Here is a 13979-nt window from a genome sequence, read left to right as displayed (position 1 = left end):
AGAAGGAGGGCCAGAACTGTGAATGGCAAGAAAGTCTAAATATAAATACGATTCTTAGAGTAAATCAACCTCACCATCTCCCTCAACTTCTCCATTGCACTTAGAATCTTTAAATCTTGAGTCAAAAGTCGAAAGAACAACAACTGCTACCACAAACCCTGATATTTCAGAGAAATTTACTATCAAACCTCCTGAAGTTGAATCTTTGATTCATAAACACAATGATTTTTGATATCACCTCAAATATCTGATAAATATCAAGGCAGTGTGACTTCGCAATATAATTCTTCTCATCCTCTCACCAGATTAAAGAGTGAAAAGTTTGGTATTGAGACAAATGAGTTACTTCTACCTACAAGAAAGAGAGCCAATAAATCACCTAAAGGGTTTGATAGTGAGACTCTTTCGCCATCATCACCTATCTAAACTTCCCCACCGCGAAGTCAACCATCCACTCCTCCACTTCAAATCATCGTCCATGAGACCATTGGAACTTCAACATCTCCTTCTCGAACATAAGGAACTATAACATCCTCATCTTCCCAACCGCAGGGATCATCTTCTGCAATTTCCTCTATTAGCAGTTCAACGATGGCCCAAATACCGTGGAATAACCCAGGGGCAGTCTTAATGCCTGCACCCTTGAGTCAAATACTGGCCCATCCTAAAAAATGACTGCCTAAGATTAATCCTGAAGTAGGCATGCTAGCAAAAGAACACATAAATAATTTTATGTTATCCATAAATATCAACGGGGTCACTAATGAAGATGTTGTCATTCAGCTTTTCCCTTACACGTTGCAAGGAGTAGCTAGATCATTGTATTTCTCATTACCATCTAGGTCTATTACTAGTTGGGACATCTTCCAAGAACAATTCTTGACTAAGTTTGGTGATGACAGGTCCGTTGCAACATTAATCAATGACCTGTCTAACCTTAGAGCTGAGTCAAAGGAACGTATTAAAGATTTTAACTCACATTTTAATAAACTATTGAACGAAATTCCTACTGCTTCTAAACCCAGCGAAGAAGTGCGAAGTGAATGGTATATCTATGCCTTACCATCAAACATAGCAATCTTCATGGATAGAGCTAACAAAACAACTTTAGCTGAAAATATGAAGGAAGCAATAGCAGTATAGAAACGTGTCATAGCTCTAGAAAAGAAAAACATTGTCGAAGAATGTAAATCCAAAAAGGTTTCTTTCAAAGAAGATCCAAAGAAAAAATAGCCCAAAGACCCATTTGATTTAGAAGGATTGCAAAAAGTTTTGAAGACCATCTAACGAAATGGTTGATATAAAGAAACAAGTAGCAGAGACGTCTTCTAAAAAGCCTTATAAGTCTTATAGAAGAAATCCTTTGACTGATTCAAAGCCTTCTAACGCTATTACAAGTGCTAAATCAGAAGAAGAAGAAGAGGAAATTACTACCGACGTACCTACCGATGAAGAAGAAGTTGTAGAATTACGAGGTATGTGGGATTTCATCCTCCCCGATGAAGAGGATCAAGAGGCATTGCCAGCTAGTAATCAAAGTAGAAATCAACTCGATCCTCCTCAATCTACTCCGAAGTTAAAGAGCACAAGCTCAACGCCTAAAGATAAAGTCGCAGCCAAGAAAACTACATCCAAAGCGACTCAAACAAACCCAGTCCAAATAGATTCGCCAACTCCGTCGAAAACATTGATTGTTTGGGATGAAATGGAGTATAACATCATAGAAGACATGAAGAAGACTAGGGCCAACATCACTTTTTATGAATTGATCAATTTAAAACATCAACAAAAGCTCCTTATGAAAGAATTTCATGCAGTACCAGTTGCACCATTGCCCACTGTTGTAATCTCGCAAGCTTCCCATGAGATGGGATGACCTCCAAATACTGTGATTAACAAAGTTGATCCAAATGACATCGCTCTAATTAAAGGAAGGTCAAGATCTCATACTCCACCATTTCTTCTTACTTATGAAATTTTCAATAAAAATTTTCACAATTGTTTAGTGAATTCGGGAGACTCATCCAATTTTTTACCTCAATCAATTTGTGCAAAGTTGAATGTTCAACCTCATAAATCTATTGGCCACATAGTGTAGATGGATCGGTCGCAAGTTGAATTGATCGGCGAATTAAATCAGGTTACCATAAGGCTGCCATCTAATCCAAAGGTATGTCAAGTTATCGATATTTTAGTTACAGACATTCCAGAATTTTATGGCTTAATTCTTAGCATGGATTGGTCAGAAAAGCTTCATGGATACTTTGCAACCGATTGGTCGCATATGTGGCTCCCTTACAATGGTAAGCCAAATCAGATAAAGGTTGAGTGAGAAAGGCATCAGAAATACATAGTAGCAGAATTGGGAGTAAACGAACCAGTAGCATACAACAATAATATAATTGGCAACTATTCTGTTGATTCTTTCCTAGGAAATTGTGATGCTCATACTTCACCTTACTTAGAACATTCTGTTTTATCTCAAGTAGAAAATTTTTCTCAGACAGATAGTTCTAAATGTATTAATTTTATAGATAATCTCGTAAATAAATCTTTATTTTGGAAGTTATTTTTTGACGGTTCTAAGTCTAATGAAGGAGCAGGAATAGGATGTGTATTAGTTAGCCCAGAAGGAAACAAAACTATGCTAACTTGTAGACTCGAGTTTGATTGCACCAATAATACTATAGAATGTGAGGCTTTAGTCCAAGGATTATACAAAGCAATTGGATTGAACATCAAGTATCTACAAGTCTTCGGAGATTCTGAAATTGTTATCAGACAGGTACATAATACTATACATTGTCTATCAGGTCATTTAAAGCATTACCAATATTTAGTACAAGATCTGACTGAACATTTTATAGCATTTAATATTTCATCAATTCCTAGAATCTAGAACGCTAGTGCCAACCTCTTAGCAAATGTGACTTCCATGCTCATTCCCTTAGAAGACTTTAGCCCCAATAGATTTTCAATCGAATTAATCTTTAGACCCTCAATTCCTAATAACATTACAAATTGGAGAATTTTCAACGATGATCCTGATATTGTAAGCTTCCTCACCTCTGAGGGATATTATACTAATTAGATAATTGATGAGGACCAACATGACAGACAATTGCAACAAGATAGCACTAATAATGCTATGCCAAAATCAGTAGTCAAATTAGAAGATCTATATGATTTAAAATATCGATTCAAAAGATCTACCAATTCAAAGCTTCAAAGTTCAACTCTGAACTATGAATTAGTGAATCTAGGAACTGATACCAAGCCATAGAATAACAACCTAGGCCTTGGCTTGACTCCTAAAGAAAAACTAGCATATGTTCGTCTCTTGAAATGATACAAAAGTGTCTTTGCTTGGAACTACGATGAACTTAAGACTTATGACACTTCTATCATCCAACATACTATCCCAATGATAAACGATGAAAAACCTATCCAGCAGAAACTGAGAAAGATACATCCTAATTTAGAAAACCAGATCAAATATGAGCTTGATAAGTTATTGAAAGCCAAAATCATTTTTCTTGTACGACATTCTCAATGGGTTTCCAATATGGTTCCCGTTAGAAAAAAGAATGGAGACATTAGAATTTGCATTGACTTTCGAAATCTGAACAAAGCCTGCCAAAAAGATAACTTTCCTTTGCCTCCTATGGAGCAAATATTGCAGGTAGTTGCAGGATCAGAATTAATGTCCTTCTTGGAAGGTTTCTTCAGCTATAACCAAGTTTTGGTCCATCCCGATGATCAACTAAAAACCACATTCAAAACCAAATGGGGTACTTATTCCTATCAAAATATGCCTTTTTGTCTGATAAATGTTGGTGCCACATTCCAAAGAGCCATGGACATCGCATTTAAAGGATTAGTGAATAAATTGGTGGTAATCTACCTGGATGATATAACTGTATATTCAAAGAAGCGAGGTAATCATACCAGAGATTTAAAATAGATCTTCCAACGGTGTCAAAGATATGGAATTTTTCTTAACCCAAAAAAATCCTTTTTTGCATTAAGTGAAGGAAAACTTCTTGGGTTCATAGTGTCGAAATCTGGGATCCATATCGATCCTGATAGAATCAAGGAAATTTCCGAAATACCTTTGCCTCACAACAAGAAAGCTATGCAATCTTTCCTTGGCCAGATTAACTTTGTAAAAAGATCTGTTCTAGATTTTTCAAGAATTGTATCTCCTTTACAGGCAATGATTAAAAAGAACTCAAACTTCAAATGGGGCAAAGACGAATATGAAGCATTTAATTTGATCAAACAAGCAATCATTAACGCTCCATCTTTAGCAACTCCCAATTTTTCCGATCCTTTTATTTTATATACATTTCCATCTGATAAGTCATATGCTACGATACTCACTTAACCAAATCAAGACAAGGCGGAAGCCCCGATTGCTTTTTTCAGTTCAAATTTGCAAGGGGCTAGGTTAAACTATTCAGATGTAGAGAAACAAGCATTTGCTATTTTCAAAGCAATAAAATATTTCAAACCCTTTTTGCTTAAAACAAATACAAAGATCATAGTACCATTTCCAACGGTAAGAAATATTTTAGTACATAAAGATGTGGGTGAGAAAAGAGCCAATTGGGCTACTGCATTACAAGAATATGACGTTGAGATTAAACCAGCAAATATTGTCAAACGTCAAGGCTTTTGCAAAATGCTGGCTGGAGCATTGCTTATTTCCGAAATACCATCTACAGAGATACAAATGTGCGAGGTAAGCCTAAACGATGTTGATTCATTATACGCTGATATCATATTCTATATAAAGAACGGATATGCTCCTTCAAACCTTGATTATACAAAGAAAAGAGCTTTAAGGTTGAAGGCTAAGCAATATCAGCTCATGAACGGTGTACCTTTTAGAATGACTTATGATTCTATTATGATTATATGTCTTGAGAAATCTGAAGTTGAAAAGGTTTTGCAGGAACTCCACGATGGACCAGAAGGTGGACATTATGCTGGTGATACTACTGAACATAAAATCCTCCGCACAGGTTATTACTGGCCCACATTATTCAAAGATGCGCATAGCTATGTAAGAAAGTGTCAAGTTTGTCAAAGTGTTGCAGGAAGACAAAAGAAGCCATCATTACCTTTGCATCCAATCAACATTGAATAGCCTTTTGATCAATGGGATTGGATATAACAGGTGAGATCATTCCACACTCTTCTAAACAGCATAGGTATATCCTTACAGCAACAGTCTATTTTATTAAATGGGTAGAAGCAATTCCTCTCAAGACAGCTAATGCTAAACACATAATTGAATTTATAGATCAATTCATAATCACAGGTTTGGTTTACCCTCTACATTAATGTTTGATATTGCATCATATTTTTCTGGCAATGCTATCACTGAATTTGCACTCAAAAGAGGTTTTAAGCTTAAGTACTCTGCCAATTATTACGCATAGGGGAATGGGTTAGCTGAATCTATGAACAAAATCTTGATAGGATCATTAAGTGAACCATTGACCAAATTCATAAAAATTGGCACAAGTCTTTAATATATGCTTTATGGGCAGACCAAATAACACAGAAAGCCTCCATTGGCACTTCTCCCTTTAATTTAGTTTATGGAAAAGAAGTGGTTCTTCCAACTCATCTAGCAATTCCCTCTTTGGCCTTAGTTCAATATATTGATGAAACACCAACTTCTTCCTTACAACTAAGGCAGTTACAAATCCTTAAGCTAGAAGAGGAAAGAGAGCAGGCTAAAATAACTTATGTTCATCACCAAGCATTAGTAAAAGCTTATTTTGACTCAAACATGATATCCAAAAAAGACTTTCAGATAGGGGGTCTAGTTTTAAATTGCGACAAGGGTCATGAGGAAAAGGGAAAACATACGAAGTTTCAACAAATGTGGCTTGGCCCTTTCCAAATCGCATAAATCATAGGCCCATCTACCCTTATGTTACAGGATTTAACAAGAAAAAGATAATCTTTACCTGTTAACAGGCAAATCCTCAAAAAATACTTTCCATAGGAGATCGTTCTTCTATTTTTTGTAGATTATTTTTTCTTTACTTTCATAATAAAACCAGTTGTAAACGGTTACATTTGGAATTCATGAAAAGGACAAGTATTTCCTTTAGATTTTTTTTTTTCACTTATATAAATACAAGTAATCTAGAAAGTTCGTCATTACTATTGAAAGATACAGTCAAAAAGCTATAAGCCTGAATATGATACTAGTTTAAACTTTGTAAATTTTGATAAAAAGCTACCTTTAGTGAGAATTTGTTTTATATCAGTCCAATGAAAGGCATCAATAACAAAACGAAGATTCTCTATAGAAAATCTCTTTCCAAAAACTCTACCATTGTCATCCAGAGCTATTCTTAAGGAAATAATGACTTCCTCCCCACTTAAGGAATCACAAGCTTCAGGTAATAATGCAATGATACACTTAAAACTTAAAGAATAAGAGGTCTCATCACGCGCTGACTTATCATGTTCATAGATATTACAACTTGCTGACTTTGCCAAAACCGCATACCACAACAGGGCAATGACTTAAGACTGTTGCAATCAAAAGATAAGGGGTCTCATCATGAGAAAACTTGTTCAGTAAAGCTATAAATCGAGTGAGTGGCACTTTCATAATTTGGCTATCAAACTAAGGCATTGTTCTTTAAGGATTAAAAGAAAATGAAAGAAATAAGTGTAGATATGGATTTCTCTTTGAAAATTGTATATTTCTCCAAGTGGGATACAGGATCCTTGTTGGGTAATAGGTAACCCTGTCAAGGCTATAAATGCCTGCTGGTAGCAGTGGCTCTACCTACAACAAATGAGCATATTTAAAACTGATTTATAGAGAATGCTTTGTTTTTATCTTTATAAACCAAGTAGTGACTGATGTAAATACAATGACTAGCTCTAGGAAGTAAATAAACAAAGTTGACATAGACAAAAAAAACTATCATTGATGGCTGAAAAGCATGGTGTATTTTATCTTTCTATAATAAAGTTTGATTTTCTAGAAAAAAAATTGTTTTGGAAGTTTAGGAAATTTAAAAGAAAAGCAGAGATAACTGGTTCCTCCAAGTGAATCGCCAATTGTTGTGGCTAGCAACAACCCCCCTTCTTATTTAGTTTTATCACTAATACTAAATAAGTGGGGACCCTTATTCAAAAAATAAAAAAAATCAATTAATGCCTATATTTCCTTTTTCAATAAAACTTACTATCATAAACTTAGGAGAACCCCCTCAAAAACCTAAAAATACTTAAGTTTTATGATAAGTTAGAAGGAAATCACTCCTTAAAGCATGTCGCATCGCAAAAAGGGTAAAGGATACCTTCTCACAAGAGGAATTCTAAAAATGCGAAATTGTAATGCGAAATCATGCGATAAAACCCTATCGCATTGCATGCCTTAAACCTCACCTATGATGAAGTGCCTTAAAATGCCAATATGCGATGGTGCATTTTGCAAATTGCATTTCACAGAAAACACATTAACGGATTCTAGCCGCATGTAAAGAATTTGTGATATTGCGATCTTGCGACACTGCGATATGTGATATTGCAAAGTAAATCGCAAAATCGCCTTATCGCAGATTTTCACGACTCGTCATTCAAGAAATATTTCTCCATAAACCAAGTCCTGGTTATGTGCATTTATGTTAAATAATGAGTTAGTTGGAAATCATTAATGAAATATGGTTTTGATCTTATCAAGGAGTCAGTTCACGTAAGGTGATATATTTTATATATCTTTCGCATTTAAAGCTTTCCTATCACCTTTTCTTATCATCATTCTCACCTCATTTGCAAATTGCGGGAGCAAATAACTGAGAAGTATACAGAGCAAAGAATAAGATATTATGGGAAATAAGGGTAAAGCTCCCAGTTCTGAAGATAAGGAGATGGCTCCCTTGTAGACAGACACCACCTGCAACAAGGACGTCGGTATCACTACTTGGGAAGGCATGTATAATTTACTTGAGGAAGAAGATCCCAAGGTAATGGAGGTAACGGCCACTGGAGGCTCAAACGAGTCTTCTGAGGTGTCTATTATAGATCTAGCATGTTCATTCTTGCACAAGATAGCGGTGAAACCCAAAATTTTCCTATATACGGACATGGTTAAATGGATACTAGATAATGTTGATATCACAAACTGACAATTCAAGACTTACGATCAAGGACTCATTGGCTCTTTCACTACACAAGATCTAAAGCTCATGTATCATTTACCAGAGCCACAGGCGACTTATAACAAATAGTTCATAGGAAATTTCGCTAAAGAAAATGAAGATCTAGCAGAATGCACCAAGGACTGGTCCAAAAAGGATGAACCACTAAAAAAGGATAAGCACGGTATGTATAGTACAAGTTCTCTCACCTCCCCATATTGCTTTGTTGCTATTATGCTTTGTAGACTTTTTGGAAGGCTAGACATTAGCAAGCTTTCATCCAAATGGCTACCATTATTGGATGCCGCCATTAATGCTACTATTATGGATTGGGCTAAGATTTTGTTTGACGATTTAGCCACAGCCATTTTTAGTTACCGGTCTAAAAGGACTATCTCTCAGAGAATTTATCCTTCTCTATACTTATCTACATATGTGATGGATGCAATTTGCTATATTTCCAAGTTTCCTCTAATGGGTTGGAAATGGACTACTCAAGATCCTTTACCCATTCATATTCATCACAAAGAACTGTGGGATTCTAAGTTCACTCCTTATTTCTACAAGATTTGTCATGGAATCATTCTGCCTCTGTACAAAATGTTGTATGATAAACATGCTCCAAGATTTTCTCCCGAAGCGGAGGTCGATATTCTCCCTGTCACGAGGTGGTTCAGAGAAGAAATTTTCACATATGTCAGGGTATTCCGAAGTCTCGCTTCCCCTCATGTCTTACCTTTATATGCTCCTGACAAACTACTGGCACAGGAGATTTCTTATCAGACCTACAGAGAAGGAGGTATGAGTAAAGAGTTGAAGGACAAGAAGAAGGCCATTTGGCCACAATTTATTGTGGCCTGTGGGGCCTTTTCATTTTTTGATCTAGGCCATGTGTTCAAAGAAGTAAACAACATGTCATGTCTACGATTGTTCAAATTTCCAGGAAGGCCATTCGACCCTTATGATATTGTTAATATTTTCACTACTACAGTCAAAATAAAAGTGTTTTCTAAAGTAGATGACCTTTTTCATGATAAGTTCCAACAGAAAAATACATTTAAAGAAGTTTTGCATTCTACCTAAATGTGATTCCCTCCAGCAGAATTTCAAGAATTCAAAATATACAGAGAGAGGAGATTAGCTAATATCCCTTTGGATAAATTACGCTTGGAACCTATAAGGGAACCAACTCCCAGCATCAGTCTCAGTGGAGGTTTAGGAACAGACAGGTCTAAATCTAAGTCCAAGAGAGAAACGTCAGAACACTCCAAGTGGCCTGAGAATGACCATAGTAAAAGTGAAGGGTTAGTAAGCGATACTGCCGAGTCTAAAGAGCTCCCAGAACAACAGGCTTTGATCTCTCAATCGGTATATCCTCCCCCTCTCATCGTCCAACCACCATCAGTTAGAACTGTGTTGGATAAAGAATGGGAGACATCCAATGACTTAATCAATATTGAGGGAAGAGTCCAAAACACCGGAAAGTAATGTACAGACGGTGAATGATATAGTCACAAGAACAACTATTAATGTCCCAAAAAGGGAACATATTCCCATTACCCCATCCTTTGAACTTATGCTCAAAATACAGGAAATTCCCCCTCTTGATGTATTCTACGGCCCGCAGCATAAGGCTATGGTGAGAAGACAAAGAAAGAAAAGAAAAATGGAAAGCAAGCTCTCTCATGATGCATAATAGTTATACATCCTTTGGGAAGATCCTACCACTAATCCTACAGAAAATCTCACTAAATTATCTCAGATCGCAGGAGCATATGCTTCTATGACCATTGATAAAGCATCTAAAGTACAGCAAATACTGAAAGAAAAAGAAGATAAAATACAAGATTTGCAGCAACATCTACAACAAGCCAATGCAAACAGTGAAGCAAAGAAACAACTTCAAAAGCTACAACAGGACTTTCAACAGACGCAGATAGGATAGTCGAATAGTTTAGTGTAAAGAAAAAAACAGTTGCAGGTTATACAAGAGATGGACAAGGATGATCCTAAGCTTACAGAATTTGTTACAGAATCCATTTCCTTAAATGATCAATTACTACAGCAACAAGAAATATTGTGCCAAAAAATATCACAGTGGAGCTCTTATTGCGAAATAAGCGACAGGATAACTAATCAGGTCATGGACTTACGACACGATTATGATCTAACTGACAGAAGAGTTACTGACTATTTGGCTTGGCAGGAAACAGAGGAAGGAGAAAAGGCAGGTGCACCAATAATTAATGACACCCACAAAGAAATGCTCTTTAATAAATGGGATGCATAGATCAAGAAAGCATAACAAGTGGCAGAAGAAGCAGCCACAACAGTAAATAATTTTATTGACTGCATCAATGAAAATTTACACAGGGTAAATCTGGTCTCAGAGACCACTCCAGGATATCTACCAAAGGTGCAGCATCTACAAACAAGTTGGAGAACGAAGGCTCAAGAAAAGGTAGAATCAATGCAAAGGTTAACTAGGTTGAATTGGGATTCTTACTGGGCGTACTTGGTAAAACCACACAGCTAGTGTATGACTCTCAAATGTGTCATCAATTCTACTGAGAAGATGGCGCCAGCTCTTACCGATGTCGTTTTTGCAGGACATCTAAGCAGCCAACTCTCCTCAAGTAAATGCTGAACGCATGTGATTTCAAGGAGAAAATACATAAATAGTTACTTAGTAGTTTTAGTTTTAGATTCAGTTTTAGTTTTAGTTTTTCTTTAATTTTGCCTGAAATGAGGATGGTCATTTAAACTGCATCCTACATTTTTCTAATAAATTATTTTTAGAATTAGTTAGTAGCATTTAAACCCTTCTTATGCATTTAGAGATTGGTCCAAAAATTTATCAAAAACGTGTCCTCAGAACATGCACTTTTGCACCCTCCAAGGAGGTTTTGATGAATGAATGGAACAGGGTTTATTGATATCTGCATTTAATATCTACTACTGATGTTGCACTTCTGTACTCGTAGTGGATATTGGATTAATAAGAAATAGATCATTATTGCTAGAGCTCATGAGTAGAACAAGTTATAAATGGTAGTTTTATCTCTTAATTATTTCTGCTTATGTGTTATGGTGATATTCATATTTAGTTATTTATATATGAGTGCTTAAATGCTTGAATTATCATTTGGAACTTTTATACAATGGTAGCTATTTATTTATGCTTAGTATATGAGTATCTTACTATGTGATATGTTTTTTTACAATTGTTTCATCTAACTTTCTATATGAAACAGTTTCTCTTTATTGAATTATTTTCTTATAGCAGTTGAATGATCTTTATTACCAACTTTCATTTGAAATCATTTTAGATCGCATAAAGGAAAGATTACATCCTGGGTTAGTTTAGAATTAGATATTTCTACTTATTAGAATACAATTGCATGTTGATAGATTAGATTTAGAATAAAGAAATCATTTTACTTAGGAATCATTAGTTAAGAAATATCAATTCTCAACACACACACACACATATTTGGAAACTGGTCCCATATCCCCAGTCGGACCCACTATACCAAACAGAAAAGGAGTTGCTAATCAAGGTCTAAACCGAGTGGGTATCCCCTTTGTCGTAGACCTGATTTTCGGGGCTTCAACACACTCCACACCCAAACAATTAACTGGAAATGACAATTCCATCAATAATGCTACTAGTAGAAATGGAACAAACACAGTTGTTGCAATAACATTTAAAAGGCGAAACCAAATCCTTGCATGAAAGAGATAACAACAAAGCCTATTTGAATAGCAAAACTAATTTACTGGAAATGAAAAATGACACTAAATTAATGGAAATGAACAGTAAATCGAAATTAATGGAAATGGAATGCAAAGCTAAATTAATGGAAATGAACAAAAAAACTAAATGAACAGCAATTTGTAATGAACGATAGAGTCTAAACTGAACAACGAAGCTTTATAATCAGAATTAACAACATAACAATTTAAGTTGCAAAGGATAATAATCTTGTTGTCATGGAAGAAAATGGCAATGCGATTCAATTGCAATTTATGCAATAAAGTGAGTTCATACAATTTTGGAACAACACACTATAAAGGCAAGAAACTGTAAAGCGATACGATTCAAAGAAACAAGAATTAAATAAAACCATCACATGACTGGAACTGTAAAATAATGCTATAGGTAGCAAGTGGATCCACCGGCGCCGGGCCCTAGCCATCGATGAATACCACCAGAATACTTTAGGAGATGCAAAGGGACTGAAACTATTTTTATATATTCATTATTACATAATCATTACAGCAAGTTTGTGCTCTGATTCAACAGTGAGAGTCGATGATAAAAGTTACAATTTCAATAGTAATCCTCCCATTCCTCCTATCCTATCATATCTATATCTAATCTAATGATATATCTAACTCTCTCTCTAATCATCCATCATGAAATCCATAATTCCCCCTCTCTGCTTTGATCTCTGTTTTCATTTAAATAAATAGAGAGCAGAGAGCTGTTACAACAAAGATGATTACAATGTGATTCCCATTACAAAATTTGATTGTTCACAACAAATTGATTAGCAAGATCATATCTGAAATATCTTTCCATCAGCATTCAATAGGAACAGGTTGAATTTGGTGTTGCAGCTGAGATAATTTGGAAAAGGGCCACAACAGCGAATCTGAGAAAAATTTATTTAGAGAACATTCCATTTCTCTTATTATGGACCAAATTTGGGAAAACTACTCATAAAAAACTAATTTGGTCTATTTTGGACAAAACCCATGTCTCAGATTTTCTAGATTCCTCTCCATTTGCCCAAAACGTCCACTGCAAAACTGTCAATTCTTATTCTAGTGAATTTCTGAGTTGGCACATTTAATGATGAGCTGGAGATCAAATCTTCCATCTGGAAAATATATTGGAAGCTAAAATGATGAGTGATGTTACAACCGATTTATTAATAAACCATCATTTGTAAAATCATGCATAATCATCAATTAATTAAAAATAAAAGAGAAGAATAATATTTATCCATAAGAACATAAATCATTATAAGATGGAATTATATGATAAACCATGATAAATGACGTGATAAAGAAGAGTAGAAATGGATGAAATAGGTGTTAAAAAGTAATAATAATAATGACATATTAGTGGTCCAACAACATCTACCCCGTTGTAGTGGTTGCAAAGCTGAAAAATTTGCACAGCATGTTCCCAACCCATCTGCTTGGCTGTCTCCTGGCCCAATGGAGGAAATTCCAAAATGGTTAAGAAAGCCTATGGCGAAAACTCATCCCTCCATTACACAAGAGGGCATCATCATTCCTAACCCAAGTCTTGAGTCTAATTTGCATCTCTGCCATCCTCCATCATCTGCAAGTCATGACTCCTTGCACCATGACTCGCTTGAGTGATCTACTTCACAAGCTAGCTATGCAAACTCTCTTGATTCTCGAGTTGTTGGCTCAAGTTGCAATCATGTGCAAGGCAGTCTCCTCATACAAGAGGAGGAGCAGGATGGTGAAGACATAGTCAATTCCTCTCAAAATATTTAGCTTCCATTCTTGATCAATTCTTGGTTGGCGAATCTTGGTGAAACATCATGCATAATCAATTCTTTTGGTCAATCTCCAGTATTGGGTTGTCATCACTCTCACGCTTGCATATGTTTTGATGAATACCTAAGCACATCATATGATCTATTGTCATCTCATGTACAGTCTAACTTAGATCTGGAATGCACACCTATCAAAGAAGACATCCACATCAAATCTTCCTCTACACCTCACTTTCATGTGTGTCCTATCATTCACAAC

This window comes from Pinus tabuliformis, chromosome 8 (assembly GCF_031772625.1).
Source record: "Pinus tabuliformis cultivar Carrire ecotype Pingquan chromosome 8, CPIR1, whole genome shotgun sequence".
Taxonomy (NCBI): Eukaryota; Viridiplantae; Streptophyta; class Pinopsida; order Pinales; family Pinaceae; genus Pinus; species Pinus tabuliformis.
The sequence above is the reverse complement of the archived record's forward strand: the minus strand, read 5'-3'. Positions refer to the sequence as shown.